General features: G+C 43.6%; 1 protein-coding gene across 4 annotated transcripts in view; it reads left to right on the plus strand.

Moving 5' to 3' along the window:
• Positions 1 to 10,098: 10,098 nt before the first annotated feature.
• NCALD (neurocalcin delta) overlaps positions 10,099 to 16,127 on the plus strand; it is a 377,772-nt gene continuing 371,743 nt past the window's right edge. For 3 of the 4 annotated variants that reach the window (XM_090283488.1, XM_090283487.1, XM_090283491.1), the window contains exon 1: positions 10,099 to 10,161. The gene's annotated coding sequence lies outside the window, so the exon portion shown is untranslated. The remainder of the gene's footprint in view (positions 10,162 to 16,127) is intronic. The other variant, XM_090283490.1, reaches the window with a different exon arrangement.

The raw sequence follows: 16,127 nt of genomic DNA on the forward strand, positions 1-16,127 counted from the left end.
TGTTATATGAAAGGTTAGAGGGACTTGTTTAGGAGAAAGAGGATCAAAACTATGAACATTAAAATGAAAACTGTATCACAACAACCAACAACAGAAGCTGGGGAATTGAAACAAAGGCAAACTAAATAAGTGGAAATGAAGAGTGGAAAAAGAATTATAGGTATGGGGAACATATTGGGGGGAGGTTAGTGGGGAGGGGGAAGGGGGAAGGGAGGAAATAAGAAGCATAGTAGGAGGGAGTGGAGTAGATAGGAAGATGTTGAGAAGAACTATATGTACGACCAATGGGCATGGACTAAGGTGAGGGGGGACAACTGGAGGGAGGGGTGTCACTGTGTGGCGGGGAGCAGAGGGAAAAGAAATTGCGACAACTGTAATAGCGTAATCAATAACATTAAAAAAAAGTGCAGTAAGACAAGGAAAATAAAAGGCAAAAGAAGAAATATAACTCTCTACCTATTCACCAATGCCATGATTGTCTTCATAGAAAATGCCAAGGAATCTATGAAAAAGTTCCTAAACTAAGGGAGTTTATCAAAGCTACAGAATACAGGAGCAATATGCAAAAGTTAATTGTATCTCTATGTACAGGTCATAAATAATTGGAAATTGAAATTACATGTTTAATAGCAAACAGGAAAATAAATACATAATTATAAAACTAACAAAAATGTATAGGATCCCTTTTGGTCAAGATGGAAGCATAGGGAAACATGCCCCACCTACCTGCACAACTACAGAAAAATTACAATAGGACTACAAAACAAATATCACTCAGAATCGTCAGAAAATTGAACTATATAGAAGACCAACAACTAAGGATTTAAAGAAGCCACATTCATCCATATGGGTGAGAGGGGCAGAGACACAGACACAAATGAAGAGGTATAGAGAGGTGCAGAGATACAGAACAGGAGTTCCCACATCAACATGTGGTAGATAAAAATTGGGAGGGATACCTCAGGAGCAAGTTATCCCAGTCCAAGACCAGACAACCCAGCCCAGGATTCCAGCACCAGGAAGATAAGTCCCCATAACTTCTAGCTGTAAAAACCAGTAGAGGTTTTTAAGCAACTATGGGATTCTCCAGAGATTCCTCTTAAAGGGCCCACAACAGATTTAGGACTTATGCAGACACATTGCCTCTGGGATTCAGCACCAGGGCAACAGCTGAAATAGTACCAGTGGCATAAGGGGAGAAATTGAAGTGATTGGCATCAGGGCAAGTGACAGGAGACAGCTTCCTCCCAGGCAAAACTTCAGAGGCCAGGCAGCATCATTGTTCCCTCTCCGAGCCCTCTCTCAGACAGAGCCACAGAGCAGTGACATGGGTTGCCCCGCTCTGGCAATTACCTAAGGCTCCACCCCATACAACTTACATGTGTGCTTTTCTACAACAGGGCATGCAACTAAGGGAGTCAAAGAAGCTCTACCTAATACACAAAAATAAACACAGGGAGGTTACCAAAATGAGGAGACAAAGAAATATGGCCCAATTGAAAGAACACAACAAAACTCTGGATAAAGAACTAAACAGGATGGAGATAAGCAACCTATCAGATGCAGAGTTCAAAACACTGGTTATTAGGATGCTCAAGGAACTCACTGTGTATTTCAACAGCATAAAAAAGACCTAGGCAGAAATGAAGGTTACACTAACTGAAGTAAAGAAAAATCTACAGGAAGCCAACAGTGGAGTGGACGAAGCCAAGAATCAAATCAACGATTTAGAAGGTAAGGAAAAACAAACAAGCACTTGATCATAACAAAAAGAAGAAAAGAGAATTCAAAAAAATGACGATAGGCTAAGGAGCCTCTGGGACATCTTCAAACATACTAACATCCAAATCATAGGATGCCAGAAGGAGAAGAGGAAGAGCAAGAAATTGAAAACATTTGAAAAAATAATGAAAGAAATCTTCCTAATTTGGTGAAGGAAATAGACATGCAATTCCAGGAAGCAAGATGGACCCAAACAGGACCACACCAAGACACATCATAATTAAAATGCCAAAGGTTAAAGATAAAGAGCCCTGGCTGGTTTAGCTCAGTGGATTGAGCGTCGGCCTGTGAGCTAAGTGTCGCTGGTTCGATCTTCCAGTCAGGGCACATCAGAGAAGGAAAACTCTGACTCCAAAAAACCTCCGCTGCCTTGCGGCATACCTCTTCAGGGGAAAGGCTAAGGGAGTAAACCCCGACAGAAAATCCGGAGCCGGAGTCCCTAAGGCGGTTTGACGTTGTAGTCAACACCGGCAACTCCTGCGGCGCACCTGAACCCAAGCTGTATCGACTCCGTCTTTCCCTTGGACCCTTCAGCTGTGAAGAGAGGGGTGTCTGCTGCATGGGCAACAGCAGACCCTCCATATTACCCTGCCCAGGCTCTGTAGCTTCAGCGTCATCGCAAGATGTCGATTCAACACGGAAGGAGACAGATACCATGTCACTCCCGAGTCGGACTGCACAGCCATTCTCAGCGGTGCAGATAGACTCTTGAGAAGCTACACCATCGTCTCTCGAGACGGACGGCTGCCGACGACGAAAGATAAAGAGAGAATCTTAAAAGCAGCAAGAAAAAAGCAGATAGTTACCTACAAAGTCATTCCCATAAGATTGTCAGCTGATTTCTCAAAAGAAACTTTGCAGGCTAGAAGAGACTGGCAAGAAGTATTCAAAGTGATGAAAAGCAAGGATGTACAACCTAGATTACTCCATCCAACAAAGCATCATTTAGAATTGAAAAACAGATAAAGTGCTTCTCAGACAAGGTAAAACTAAAGCAGTTCATCATCACCAAGTCATTACTATATGAAATATTAAAGGGAATTATATAAGAAAAAGAAGATCAAAACTATAGACATTAAAATAGCAATAAATTTACAACAATCCAGAATTGAACCTTTAAAAAAAAAGAACACACAAATTAAGTGAACAAGCAGGACCTAAACAGAATCATAGATATGGAGATGATTTGGAGGGTTATCAGCTGGGAGGAGAAAAGGGGAGAATGGAGGAGAAGGTGCAGGGGTTAAGAAGTACAAATTGACAGGTGCAGAACAGATAGGGGAATGTTAAGAACAGTATGGGAAATGGAGTAGTCAAAGAACTTATATGCATGGCCCATGAACATGAACTAAGGGGTATTGTAGGAGAGAATGAGGGTACTGGGTGGAGGCGGCAAAGGGGGAAAATTGGGACAACTGTAATAGCATAATCAATAAAATATATCTTAAATGTGTAGTATTTTTATGTGCAAAACTACAAAACACTGATGAAAGAAGTCAAAGAAGACTTAAATAGAGATTTTTATTATGTTTCATGGATTATAAAGCTGAACATTGTTAATTTCTAATTATTCTCAAATTGATCTATTGATTCAATGCAGTTACAATTATAATATCAATAGGGATTATGTATATATAGACAAAATATTTGAAAGTGTATGTGGAAAGGCAAAGGAGCAAGAATAGCCAAGATAATTCTGAAAAAAAAAAAAAAAAAAAAAAGGACAAAGTTGGAGAACTTGCACCACTTAATTTCGAAACTCATTAAAAACCTGCAGTAATTAAGACAGTGTGGTACTGGTGAAAGGATAGGCTCACAGATCATTGGAACAGAATGTGAGTCTAAAAATCGTCGTCGGCAGCCGTCCGTCTCGAGAGACGATGGTGTAGCTTCTTAAGAGTCTATCTGCACCGCCGAGAATGGCTGTGCAGTCCGACTCGGGAGTGACATGGTATCTGTCTCCTCCCATGTTGAATCGACATCTTGCGATGACGCTGAAGCTACAGAGCCTGGGCAGGGTGATATGGAGGGTCTGCTGTTGCCCATGCAGCAGACCCCCCCTCTCTTCGCAGCTGAAGGGTCCAAGGGAAAGACGGAGTCGATACAGCTTGGGTTCAGGTGCGCCGCAGGAGTTGCCGGTGTTGACTACAACGTCAAACCGCCTTAGGGACTCCAGCTCCGGATTTTCTGTCGGGGTTTACTCCCTTAGCCTTTCCCCTGAAGAGGTATGCCGCAAGGCAGCGGAGGTTTTTTGGAGTCAGAGTTTTCCTTCTCTGATGTGCCCTGACTGGAAGATCGAACCAGCGACACTTAGCTCGCAGGCCGACGCTCAATCCACTGAGCTAAACCAGCCAGGGCCCGAGTCTAAAAATAACTCCAAACAAATAGGGTCAACTGATTGCAAGATGATTAAATTGAGAAAAAATAAAAAGTCTTTTCAATAAATGGTGTTAGAACAACTGGATATCCCTAAGCAAGGAAGATAAACCTTGACCTATACCTGGTACCTTTTGCAAAAATGAACTTGAAATGGATATTAAAACTAAATATAAGTGCAAAACTATAAATGTTTAAGAGAAAACCTTTCTGACATGGGATTAAGTAAAGAGATGTAACACCATAAGGGTGACACATAAAAATTTATGTATTAGATTTCATCAAAATTAAAACTTCTGCTGTGTGAAGGACCATGGTAAGAGAGTGAAAAAATATGTCAAATATTGGGAGAAAAATAGTTGCAAGACACATAACTGACAAAGGATTTGTATCCAGCATACATAAAAGACACTAAAACTCATTAACAAGGAAGCAAATGAGCCAGTTAAGAAATAGAAAACATTTTGAAAAACACATCCATGGAATCAAATAGGTGGCAAATCAACACTTGAAAAGATGCTCAACACCATTAGTTATTAGGGAAATGAAAATTAAAACCATTACCCACTACTTAAAAGGACTAAATTCAAAACAAAACAACAAAAACCTAGCAATATCAAGTCCTGAAATGGATGTAAAACAACTGGAGTCTTCCTATGTTGCTGTTGGGAATCCAATTCTAAGCAGTTTGGCAGTTTCTCTTTTTATTTATTTTTATTTTTTATCGAGGCATAACTGGCATAAAACTTTATAGTAGTTTCAAGGTTACAACAGAATGGCTGTTTCTTCTATAGATAAACACACACAGTGGGATCCAGCAGTCCCAGTCTTATGTATTTACCCAAATGAAATGATAATTCTATTCACACAAAGTCCCTTAGGCCAATATTTACAGTAGCTCTATTCATAATTGCCCCAAACCGGAAATAACCTAAATTTCCTTCAACTGGTGAATGGATAAACAACCTGTGGTGCATTCATACGATAAAAAAAGAATAAACCAGTGATGCACTCAACAGGACAGATGAATCACACTTGCATTATTCTAAGTGAGGGAAGCCAGACTTGAAGGGCTACATATGTATGATTCCATTGATATGACATTCTTAGACAAAACTATAGAACCAAAGAATCCATCAGTGGTTGGCAGGGTTCAGGTTAAGGGGCGTCTTGACCCCCAAGGGCAGCAACATTTTTGGGGTGATGGCACTGCTTCGGATCTTGATGGTGGTGATGATTACACAACTATGCATTTATCAAAATTTGCAGAGCTGTTCCTTTACAAAGGAAATTTTATTTATTGTATGTAAATCTATAAAGAACCCTTCATGATGTTGTGGTGTTCTTAGAATACGTTCCAACTAGAATAGAGTTTATGTTCTCTCTCCTGACTGGTACAGCAACTCATGGTTTGGCCCTGCCATTCTCTGGCCACATTTCTCTCTTCTGATTGCCCACTGTACTGATGACAAGGCACCAGTTTTCTAGAAAAATCTTGCAATTGTTTGCGCTGTTATTGCGGTCATGGAGCCAGTTTGCTACCACTTGTGACACACCATCTCAGATTGAGGAGCTCACTGTGACCGCTGCTCCCAGTCTTTCAGGTGACTTTTGGGTACGGCCCAATGGCATCTCACCTCCCAGCATATGCCTTTTGCCGGAAACCTTGGGACTTCTCCAGTGCTTCCTGGACACCTATTTGCTGACCACTCACATGTAACCCAGAAGTGCTGATAAGTTAACATTGACCAATGGGAGTAATGAGCCTGCAAAAAACCTTTTTCTCTTCCGATCACACAAGCACTCCTTCCTCTCACCTCTGACAGATGTTTGGAGCTTCAGAAGCATTACACTGCTTCTCCAAAGAGCAGAATTCATCTCCTTTCTCTTGGATCCTTCTTCAATTGATGCCTCCCTACTGCCTCATATAAACCCCATGGCGCTTCCTGCAACACTCCAGTGACAACAAGGAGCTGTGTAACACACTTCCTTCGAGTTGCTCTACCTCTTCTGACTCACTCCTGTCTTCTCGCAGTTCTTCCCTGGTGGGTTTCACTGTCCTGTAAAGTCTTCTTACCTAACCTTTGGCTCCTGCTCCACTTTCTAAGGAGTTTAGCTAACGACGCTCACGAAGCTCCAACCACATTAGATTTCTTGGTGTTTCCAGAATAAGCTATGCAATTTTCCCTCCAAACTAGAGCCTTTGCACAGTGTTTCCTCTGCCTGGCTTGTTCCCTAGTTGTCCCAGCATGTCACTCTTGGTGAACTTTTGATGTATCACTCATTTGTTATGTATCTCTCTCCCCACCCCTGCCCCCCACCTCTCTCTCTCATTGAACTCTAAGCCTCACCAGAGAATGGATCTTGTCTGTCTTGCTTAGGGCTCTATCCTGAGAACCTAGAACAGTTTAAGCACATAGGAAGCCCTCAGGAAATATTTGTGGAGTGGATGAATAAACACATGCTGTTGTTGGCCTACCTTGTCCAAAATGTATACACTCAGTGGCTTCCTTGACAAAAACTTGCAATTCAGTGCCCAGACTTGACTCAGTGTTGTGGTGAGAGCCCTGTTCCAGTAAATTAAACCTGTGGAGGCAAGAGACTCTGACCATAAGCCTAAGGCCAGTTGTCTCAGTGTTCCTTGTTGCCAGTATCACACAGTTAAGGAACATTCTAAAAAGCAGAGCCCAGTATTCAGGCATAAATCTTCGTGACCTTGAATTAGGCAAAGCCTTTTAGATATAATAGCAAAAGTACAAACGACAAAAGAACACATAGATACTTTGTGCGTCATTAAGACAAAAACTTTTGCTCCTCAAAAGATACCACCAAGAAAATGAAAAGCCAATCCACAAAATAGAAGGAGATATTTGCAAATTATATACCTGATAGAGGACTATATTCTGAATATTTAAAGAACTCTTATACCTGAATAATAAAAAGACTAATAAAAAAGACAAATAACCCAGTTAAAAAATGAACCAAGGGTCTGAAAAGACATTTCTCTAAAGAAGATAAACAGTAGGAAAGTGCAAATCAAAGCCACAATGTGATACCACTTCACACTAGGATGGTATAACTTAAAAATGGCAAATAGCAAATGGCGAGGATGTGGAGAAACTGGAGCCCTCAAACACTGCTGGTGCAGATGTAAAAGGGCGCAGCTCCTTTGGAAAACAGCGTGGCTGTTCCTCAAAATGTTCAACATAGAATTGCCCCTGCGACCCAGCAATCCCATTCCTAGATATATAGCTATGAGAAATAAAGAAATACACCCACATACAAACCTACACATGAAGGTTCATACAACGTTATTCATAACAGCCAAAAAGTGGAAACAACCCAAATGTCTGTCAATTGATAAGTGGATAAATGATGTATCCATATCATAGGATCTTATTTGTTCATAAAAATAAATGAAGTACTGATGACATGGATGAACACTATGCTAAGTTAAAGAAACCCATCCCAACAGACTTCATATTGTATGAAGTCTTTATTTTATGAAATGTCCAGAGTAGGAAAATCTAAAGACATAAAAAGTTGTTTCATGGATGCTAAGGACTTGGGGTTGGGAGAAAGAAGGGAATGAGTGATGATAGGTACAGCATTTCTTTTGAGTGTGATGAAAATCACTTCTAAAATTGATTGTGGTGATAGTTTTACAACTCTGTGAATATACTAAAAACATTAAATTGTATACTCTGAATGGACAGATTTTATGCTATATGAAGTATTTCTCAATAAAACTTTTTTTTTTTTAAAGCAAAGATCGTTAAAGCAAGATTTAGAAATAAAGAAAGTGGGTTTTAAATCACTCAGAGACACTGCCACCTCCAGCCCCTGCCATCCTGCCCCTACTGCCTCTGACCTCCCAGGTTCTTCCTGCTGTGTCCTTAGGCAGCCACCAGCCCTACACTCTCCAGATCACAGCTGACCAGCTAATGATCTTGGGACCCCTTATGGTCCACAAACCTTCTTTCTTGGCCTATAGAGCATTTAAAAGATTTAAAAATTAGTTATCAGGATTTTAAAAAAAATTCTTTCTTTGTTATCATTGTGCATTAACTGTGGTATTCTTTTTTTTTTTTTTAAAGATTTTATTTTATTTTTAGAGAGAGGGAAAGGGAGGGAGAAAGAGAGGGAGAGAAACATCAATGTGTGGTTGCCTCTCATGCACCCCCAGCTGGGGACCTGGCCCATAACCCAGGCATATGTCCTGACTGGGAATCGAACCGGCGACCCTTTGGTTTGCAGGCTGGCGCTCAATCCACCATTCAGGGATAGTTACCAATATTTTAAATTGAGAAGAGTTCACATTAAATGTGGATTTCTGGCTTCTCTGAAAAAGGAAAACCAAAACCAAATGGAAATAAAACAACAACCCACCCTGCCCAACTTAATGGCCACACTGGACCTGTATTTCCCAGTTAGAAAAATGAGGCTGCCCTCTTTACGGCATGATTCCCTTCCCAGCTTGTCCCTGTACACCCAGCCCCAGTCACTTCTCTGTTACACCTCTTTAAACCCTTAGGGATATTGGAATGGACGATACCTGTTCAGACCTTTCCTGGCCTCAAAACGTCCTCCTTTTGTATCCCATTGCCTCAGGCTCTGTATTATGATTGCCTAATCTCAGGTTTCCAACCCTGGCTGTACATCACAATCTCCTGGGGCCCAAGGAAAACAGGCCCAGGCAAGGCTTCACCCCTGACCAGTTAAATCAGAATCTCTGGGGATGAGGCCTAGGCCCAGCATTAAAAAACCAAATGACAAGCCTGCTCCCTGGGTGATTCCAGTGGGTAGGTAGGGAATCTACAAAAGAAAAAGTTGTAGTATCCAATAATGGTTTACTGGCCTCTCAGACAACTTTGTTTTCCAAATATCGCCTGAAGGAATGAATAACGTGGAAACTGAAGGCAGAACTAAGAGGCTGGCAGTAGTCAGGTGAACCTCTTCACTTGATTTTCAGATCAGAGTTGGCAGCTGTTGAGACCTAAATGTAACTGTCATTTCTATTGCTAGTCATATTGAAAGATTTTGTTACCATTATAACAAATATGAACAGGTCAAGGTGACTTCAGAGCTTCACATGGCACCTTTTGTTATTTTTAGCCAGAAAAAATTTAAATCAATGAATCTAAGTTGCTGTTTACACTTGTAATGCGTTCTGGAAATGTCGCTGGGGTTGACAAGCACAAGAAGTTGCAGTGGCTTTTTGACAGGTCATGAGTGGCCAACACAGCAAGACCGAAACATGCGCTGGAAGCCACTAAAAAAATACTGGTTGAATAAATTGACAAGGCATTTGCTTCGCACCATCCACAGTGGAGATGGAAGATTCGGTGACATTCTGGAGTGGCCCCCAGGATGGTGGTGGGCGGGTAAGGAGGGCCCCCTCAGGCGTCCTTTTCCCAAGTTTTTGTTAAGCCATCCCTAGAAGATTCACAGAAGGCTTTGAGTAGAAAAAACACTGGTTAGGCAAGAGCAGCCCCTTCAAACCTCGTGAGCACATCCTTCCAAGGCCCCCTTGAACTTCACTGCAAATATCAGGGTCTCCAGTCACATCCTTCCACCCCCCCACCCCCCACATCGAAGCCTAGAAGAAGGTGCTGTGGGTTGAATCTGACCACCCTGTGCCCGAAAAGGCAAACAGATGGCACTGCTTGGGAAATGCCAGGGCAGCCTGGCCAGAAATTTGGGCGGTGGCCAAGGACTCGGGTGCACAACGTGGACGAGTCTGGGGGTTGTACCAGGGCAAGGTGGAGGGGTTCACTGCGCCTGCAAACCCCACACCTCAGCTTGGACCCCTGCACCGCGGGAGAGGCTGCCTGCTGGGCGCAGTCGGGAGGCGGGGTGGGTGGCTGCGAGGAGGGAGGCAGCAAGTGAGGATAGGGAGGGGGGCGCGGCCGGTGGCGCTGCTGTCCATGGGGAGGCGGGCGGAGGGAAGGCGCTGCTGTCGCCTCACCCGAGGCGACACAGACGCCGGGAGCAGCTGAGGCGGTGAGTCGCAGCGTCTGCCCTCCGCTTCTCGGGAGCAAGAGCGGAGTCGGAGTTGCAGCCCCGGGTGGCGGTCGCGGGGGTGGAGTAGGGGGTGGTGGAGGGAGCGGCTGCTGTGGGGACGGGCGCACTTGGGGAGCAGCGGGCGCATGGGTAGGCTCAAGGAGCGTGCAGTCCTGGAGACCTGTTCCCACATCCCTTCCCTGATTCAGTTCGCCCTGTCAATGCCTCTGAGGGAAAAGAAAACAAAACCAAAAACGCCGAGGGTGAATGGCAGAAAAGGAGAGAGCAACTTTGCTGAGGGACGCGCAGAGGAGCGTGCCGGGCAGGCGGGATGGGGGCGCGTTGGGTCGGAAGGGGGCGTTTGTGCGCCTGGTAGCCCGGGGACCTCTGGAGCATCAGTCCCGGGCGGGGGTTGGGGTCGAGGTAGAGGGCACTCGCTGGTTCCTGGGCCTGCGGAGTCCTCCCTAAGAGGCCACGGAAGGCGCGTGCGTGGGGTAGAGACCTGGGAAGGGGGCTTTGGTAGCCACCACCGAAAGGCGCTAGTTGAAAACACAGGAGGAGTGTGGTCTATATTTTGGATTCAGGACCTGAAAGATTTGTGTCTCTGGCCCTCGGGGACTGGGGAAGGGGTGTGCTGGGGAGATGTGTTTGAGTATTTTTCAGTGCATACCGATTTATTTTTAGCTTCAGAGAAGCAGGATGTGCAAAGTGGGTTGTATCGGCCGGGGAGGGGCAGGAGGTCTCCCTGTCCGCAGGAAATACACGAGTTTCTTGCTGCAGATGCTGGCTTAACTTTAATGCCCAGAGAAAGAAAGCCTCAAGATCTCCTTTCCAGGGCCACTTTCTTCCTGAAGTTCTGTCTGAGGCTGCAGGTCAGGCTGGCCAAGTGTATTACACGTTGGCCTTGAATGATGGTACAGGTTCTGTTCATAGAAAAACTAGTGCAAAACACAGAAGCAGGGCTGCCAAGGGCTCGCTGGCTGAGAAGGAAACCACACAAGCTGGCGCAAAGTTTTCCCAGTTCTGTCTGATTTGAAAATAACAGGCTTAGACAGCTGTATTACAAAGAGCGGGGCTCTCTGTTGGTGTTCCTCAGACCTAATGGGCAATGCTTGCGAGGTTTGTCACTCTAGCTGGAAGATGCCTGTGTTTTAGGGTCAAATGCCGCATGCATGCAGGGATTGCAAAGGAGAAGGAGGTGGGGGGAATGAATGTGGGAATGTGGGTGCCTGGGGGACACCCTGGGGGGCTAAGTGCAGACTTGGGGAGGGGCTTTCTTCATCAGGAGAATCTCAAGAAGCTGAAACCCAAATGTTAAGGTACCCACTACAGACCCCTGGAAATTGTCCTGGAGTCTCACTTCAACCACTCAGTGCCCACTTCTGAATACTCCTCTTAGGAGTGTGCTGGGAGAGTGGGCAGTGAGGAGGGACTCTGCAGCCAGACTGCTTGATTTGAGCCCTGGCTGGAAAACGAATAGCTCCCAGACCTCGGGCTACTTACTTGACCCCTGTGTTTCCTTTCTGTGGCATGATGTTGATAATAGAACCAAATCTATCCCAGGCTTTGTTGTAAAGATAAAATGAGTTCACGCACAGAAAGTACTTCACACAGTGCTTTGCCATTAGTGAGTGCTGCACAAATGTGAGCTCTCAGTATTTTTGTTGTTGTCACCAGTTGAGTTATGACCTTATAACTTCTTGCCTGAATGGTCCAACTGCCTTCACACCAGGCTGCTTGCTCCCAATCAGAACACCTTTGCTCCAGTCTAGTCTCCAAACTGCAACAAGAATGCTTGTTTTGAAAATAGAAAAATCTAACCTGTCATTCTGTTTAACTTCCCTCAGAGGTTTTCTGTGGCTTTCAGGATAGAGTTCAAACTCCATGGAATTTCATGATCCCACCCTATTTCCTCACCAGCCTCATCTCCCAGGCCTCCCCAGAGGAGCCTCGGCCCAAGCCACGGAGTCTCAGCACCTGCCATCCCTCCACCCTTCCTTGTCAGGTCAACTTCTATGCATTCTTCCCTATTCAGTTGCAGCCATGCTGCCTTCCAGCAGAATCCTTGACACTCCCATGCTGAACTGACCCAGATGCCCTTGCTTCATGCTGGCATGTTACCCTGCCCATACCTCTCACATTGTTCTGCATCGTCATCTACCTGTCAGTCTTCCCTACCTGCAAGTGCCTTGAGAGATGGATCATGGGTGTCAGTAAATGTTTGTTGAATGAATAACTGAACACCAGTCAGGCAAAGTTCAGTCCTTTTCTCTAAAGGCAGGAACAAGCATAAAGAATAACAGAGAGGAGGACCAAACCAATCTTACATATACTACTCCACAATAAAAAATTTTGGAAAATGTGACATGCTGTCTTGGAACCATTTCAGAGGTGGTGTGTGTGTGTGCGTGTGTGCGGTGTGTATAAGGCATCAGACTAACAATGGAAATGTAGTGAACTGAACTCTTTCTTTACTTTCCTCATAGAAAAGGTCAGACACCTCAGATTTGGTGGTGGGGGATGTAGGTCCAGCTCTATGAGGTGAGTGGATTTGGTTCCGCAGGCAGAGGTGAAGGTCACCACATGCGTGGGCTTTGTGCCCTTCCTTGGGCTGTGGCTTCCCCCGGAGTGTGGATTTCAGCTTGCTCTGGAGTTGGTATATATAATGAGAACAGGCACTCTCTCTTGTCACCAGAGCTTCTCTGTTACTTTTTGGGCAATTCAGTGTGTTCTGTGGGTGCACCTCTGACTAAGGCAGCACTTCCAAGTGCTCCATTCCTGGGCTCCCGGGAGCCCTACAGAAGGAGATAAGCCGGTGCCTGGTGCTCTGGGAGAGCCTGAGTCTGCTTCCAGGATCCAGAGCAGGGGTTTTTATACCACCGGGAGAGCAAAAATGGTTTTTACATTTCTAAAGGGCAGTAAACAAATAGAGACAATGCATAAAATCCTACCTAGTTTTTTTATAGAAAAACTTTGCTGACTGCTGTTCTGGAGCTGAGAGAATTGGTTTCATTTTACATGTCATCTTTGATTGATGGGCAATGACTGCCTGGAGAGCGAGGTTGAATATGAATCCATGGCTGGATGCAGGCTCAGTAGAAATGAGCACTGTGGTCAGTTAGTGATGTTTGTCAGGTTGTGGGATTAGGAAGTGGAGGCAGGCTAGCTTTGTCCTCACCATCCCTCTATTTCTATCACCACGACAGAGAGTATCAGTGAAGGCAGATTTCCAGAACGGAGCATGTGAGTTGAAAGTGATCCCTAGAAGAAGCCAGGACATTTCTACCACAACAATAAACTATCACCATAGTTGACATTAGTAGCTTCCATTTATTGAATATGCAATATGTATGTACATGAAGATCTCATTTAATATTTGTAACATTTTTTGAGAGGTGTTTACTTAAATTAGGACTTAGTTCTGTTGCAACTATCAAACTATTTTAAGTAAAAAAAGAAACATTATTTTGAGTTTGATAACTCAGAAAGATACTTCAGGTAAGGCTTGATCCAGGGCCCCAGCATCATTACCAGGACTTGAGTTCTCTCTCCATGTTTCTTGTTTTTCTTTCTGGAGTTGTCACCATTTTTAGACTCCATCTTATTATAGGGAGGTTGTACGAGCTCCAGACTTTATGTAGTCTGGGTTTTAAATCCAGCCAGGAAGTGGGAGCCTCTATGCCAGGATTGCTCACAATGACTGGCTGTCGCTCGCTAGCTTTGATTGGGCCCCAGGCCTGTTACTATGGCTGGGGTTCCACATGTTACTGGAAGTTGGGCTTGGTCACAGGTTTCATCCCTGAGCTCTCACCTGGAGATGGGCTAATGGATTTCGGACTGCAAAGCAACAGACCTACACCACAGTGCTGCTAACATTGCCACTTCACAGGTGAGGGCACCAGGCGTAGGGCACTCATTAGCTTGCCCAAGGACATAATTTATGCACTTAGTTATTTGTGAACAGAACAATTATTTATGAACAGAACAGTTTAAAGTGAGTTCAACCTGATGCTCTATTCTTCTTTTAAAAAAGATTTTATTTATTTATTTTTAGAGAGGGGGAAGAGAGAGAGAAAGAGAGTAAGAGAAACATCAATGTGTGGGAGACACATTGATCAGTTACTTCTCACATACTCCCAACAGGGGACCTGGACTGCAACCCAGGCATGTGCTCTGACTGAGAATCAAACCAGTGACCTTTTGGTTAGCAGGTCAGCACTCAATCCACTGAGCCACATGAGCCAGGGCTGAAGATCTATTCTTTTATTTTTAAAAATATAGCAGACTAACTTCCCAAAATGTTAAGTCCTGACAGGCTAGAAGATATGAGAAAGGAAGGAGTCACCGATTTCTTTGACTGGATTTTTACTAATCAATATGTTTGAGCTCAACACCATGCTAAATTCTAGGGATATAGGATGAATAAGCTCTAGTCCCCTATATTTAAGGAATTTATATTCTAGTGTGAAAGCACAAGACGTAATTAGGGGACAGGTTGACTGGAATGAGGGCAATGTGGGGGCGAAGTGCAGGAGCAGAGCCCCCTCAGTGGGGACAATGACTTTCTAGTCTGTTTACTGACGTATCCTTGCTACAGTGATTTGTGCAATAGTCAAGCAATAAATATTTCTGGAACACATTATTTGCTTTTATCGTAGGTGAATATACATAACATAAAGTTTTCCATTTTAATCCCACCGTTTAACTGTGGCATTAAGTACAGTGAGTATATACACATTGTTGTGCAACTGTCACTATCCGTCTCCAGAATGTTTTCATCTTTCAAAACTGAAACTTCATACCCATTACACGAAACCTACCCATCTCCCCTGTCCCCCAATCCTGGCAACCGCCATCCATTTTCCTTTCTGTCTCCTGAATTTGCCTCCTCTAGGTACATTACATAAGTGAAACCATACAAGATTTGTCCTTTTGTGACTGGCTTATTCTAGCATAATGTCTTCAAGGTTCGCTCCTATTGCGGCATGTGTCAGAATTTCCTTCCTTTATAAAGCCAAATAATATTCCTTCATATGCATGTACCCCATTTGTATGTTTTAAAAATTATATTTTATTAATTATGCTATTACAGTTGTCCTGATTTTTCTTTCTTTGCTCCCCCTCCACCCAGCAACTCCACTCCTTCAGGCATTCTTCACACCATTCTTCATGTCCATGGGTCATGTGTATAAGTTCTTTGGCTACTCCATTTCCTATACTGTGCTTTACATCCTCATGGCTATTCTGTAACTTCCTATTTGTACTTCTTAATCCCCTCACCTCTTCACCCATTCCCCCCACTCCATCTGGCAACCATCAAAATGCTCTCTGTATTTATGATTTTGTCTCTGTTCTTCTTGTTTGTTTAATTTGTTTTTTAGATTTAATTGTTGATAGATATGCATCCATTGCCATTTTAATGTTCATAGTTTTGATCTTATTCTTTTTCTTAAATAAATCCTTTTAACATTTCATATAATAATGGTTTGGTGATGATGAACTCCTTTAGTGTTTTTTTTTTTTTTGCTAGGAAGCTCTTTATCTGCCCTTAGATTGTAAATGACAGCTTTGCTGGGTAGAGCAATTTTGGCTGTAGATCCCTGCATTTCATGACTTTAATATTTGCCAATCCCTTCTAGCCTGCAAAGTTTCTTTTGAGATACCAGCTGACAGCTGTATGGGAACTCCCCTGTAGATAACTAACTGCTTTACTTTTGCTGCTTTTAAGATTCTCCCTTTATCTTTAACCTTTGGCATTTTAATTATGATATGTCTTGGACTGGGCCTCTTTGCACACAACTTGTTTGGGACACTCTGTGCTTCCCGGACTTGCAGGTCTATTTCCTTCTCCAAATTAGGGAAATTTTCTTTCATTATTTTTTCAAATAGGTCTCCAATTTCTTGCTCTTTTTCTTCTTTCTGGCACCCCTATGATGTGAATGTTGTGATGCTTGAAGATGTCCCAG

The sequence above is a fragment of the Furipterus horrens genome, unplaced genomic scaffold, assembly GCF_987537825.1.
Source record: "Furipterus horrens unplaced genomic scaffold, mFurHor1.1.pri manual_scaffold_7, whole genome shotgun sequence".
Taxonomy (NCBI): domain Eukaryota; kingdom Metazoa; phylum Chordata; class Mammalia; order Chiroptera; family Furipteridae; genus Furipterus; species Furipterus horrens.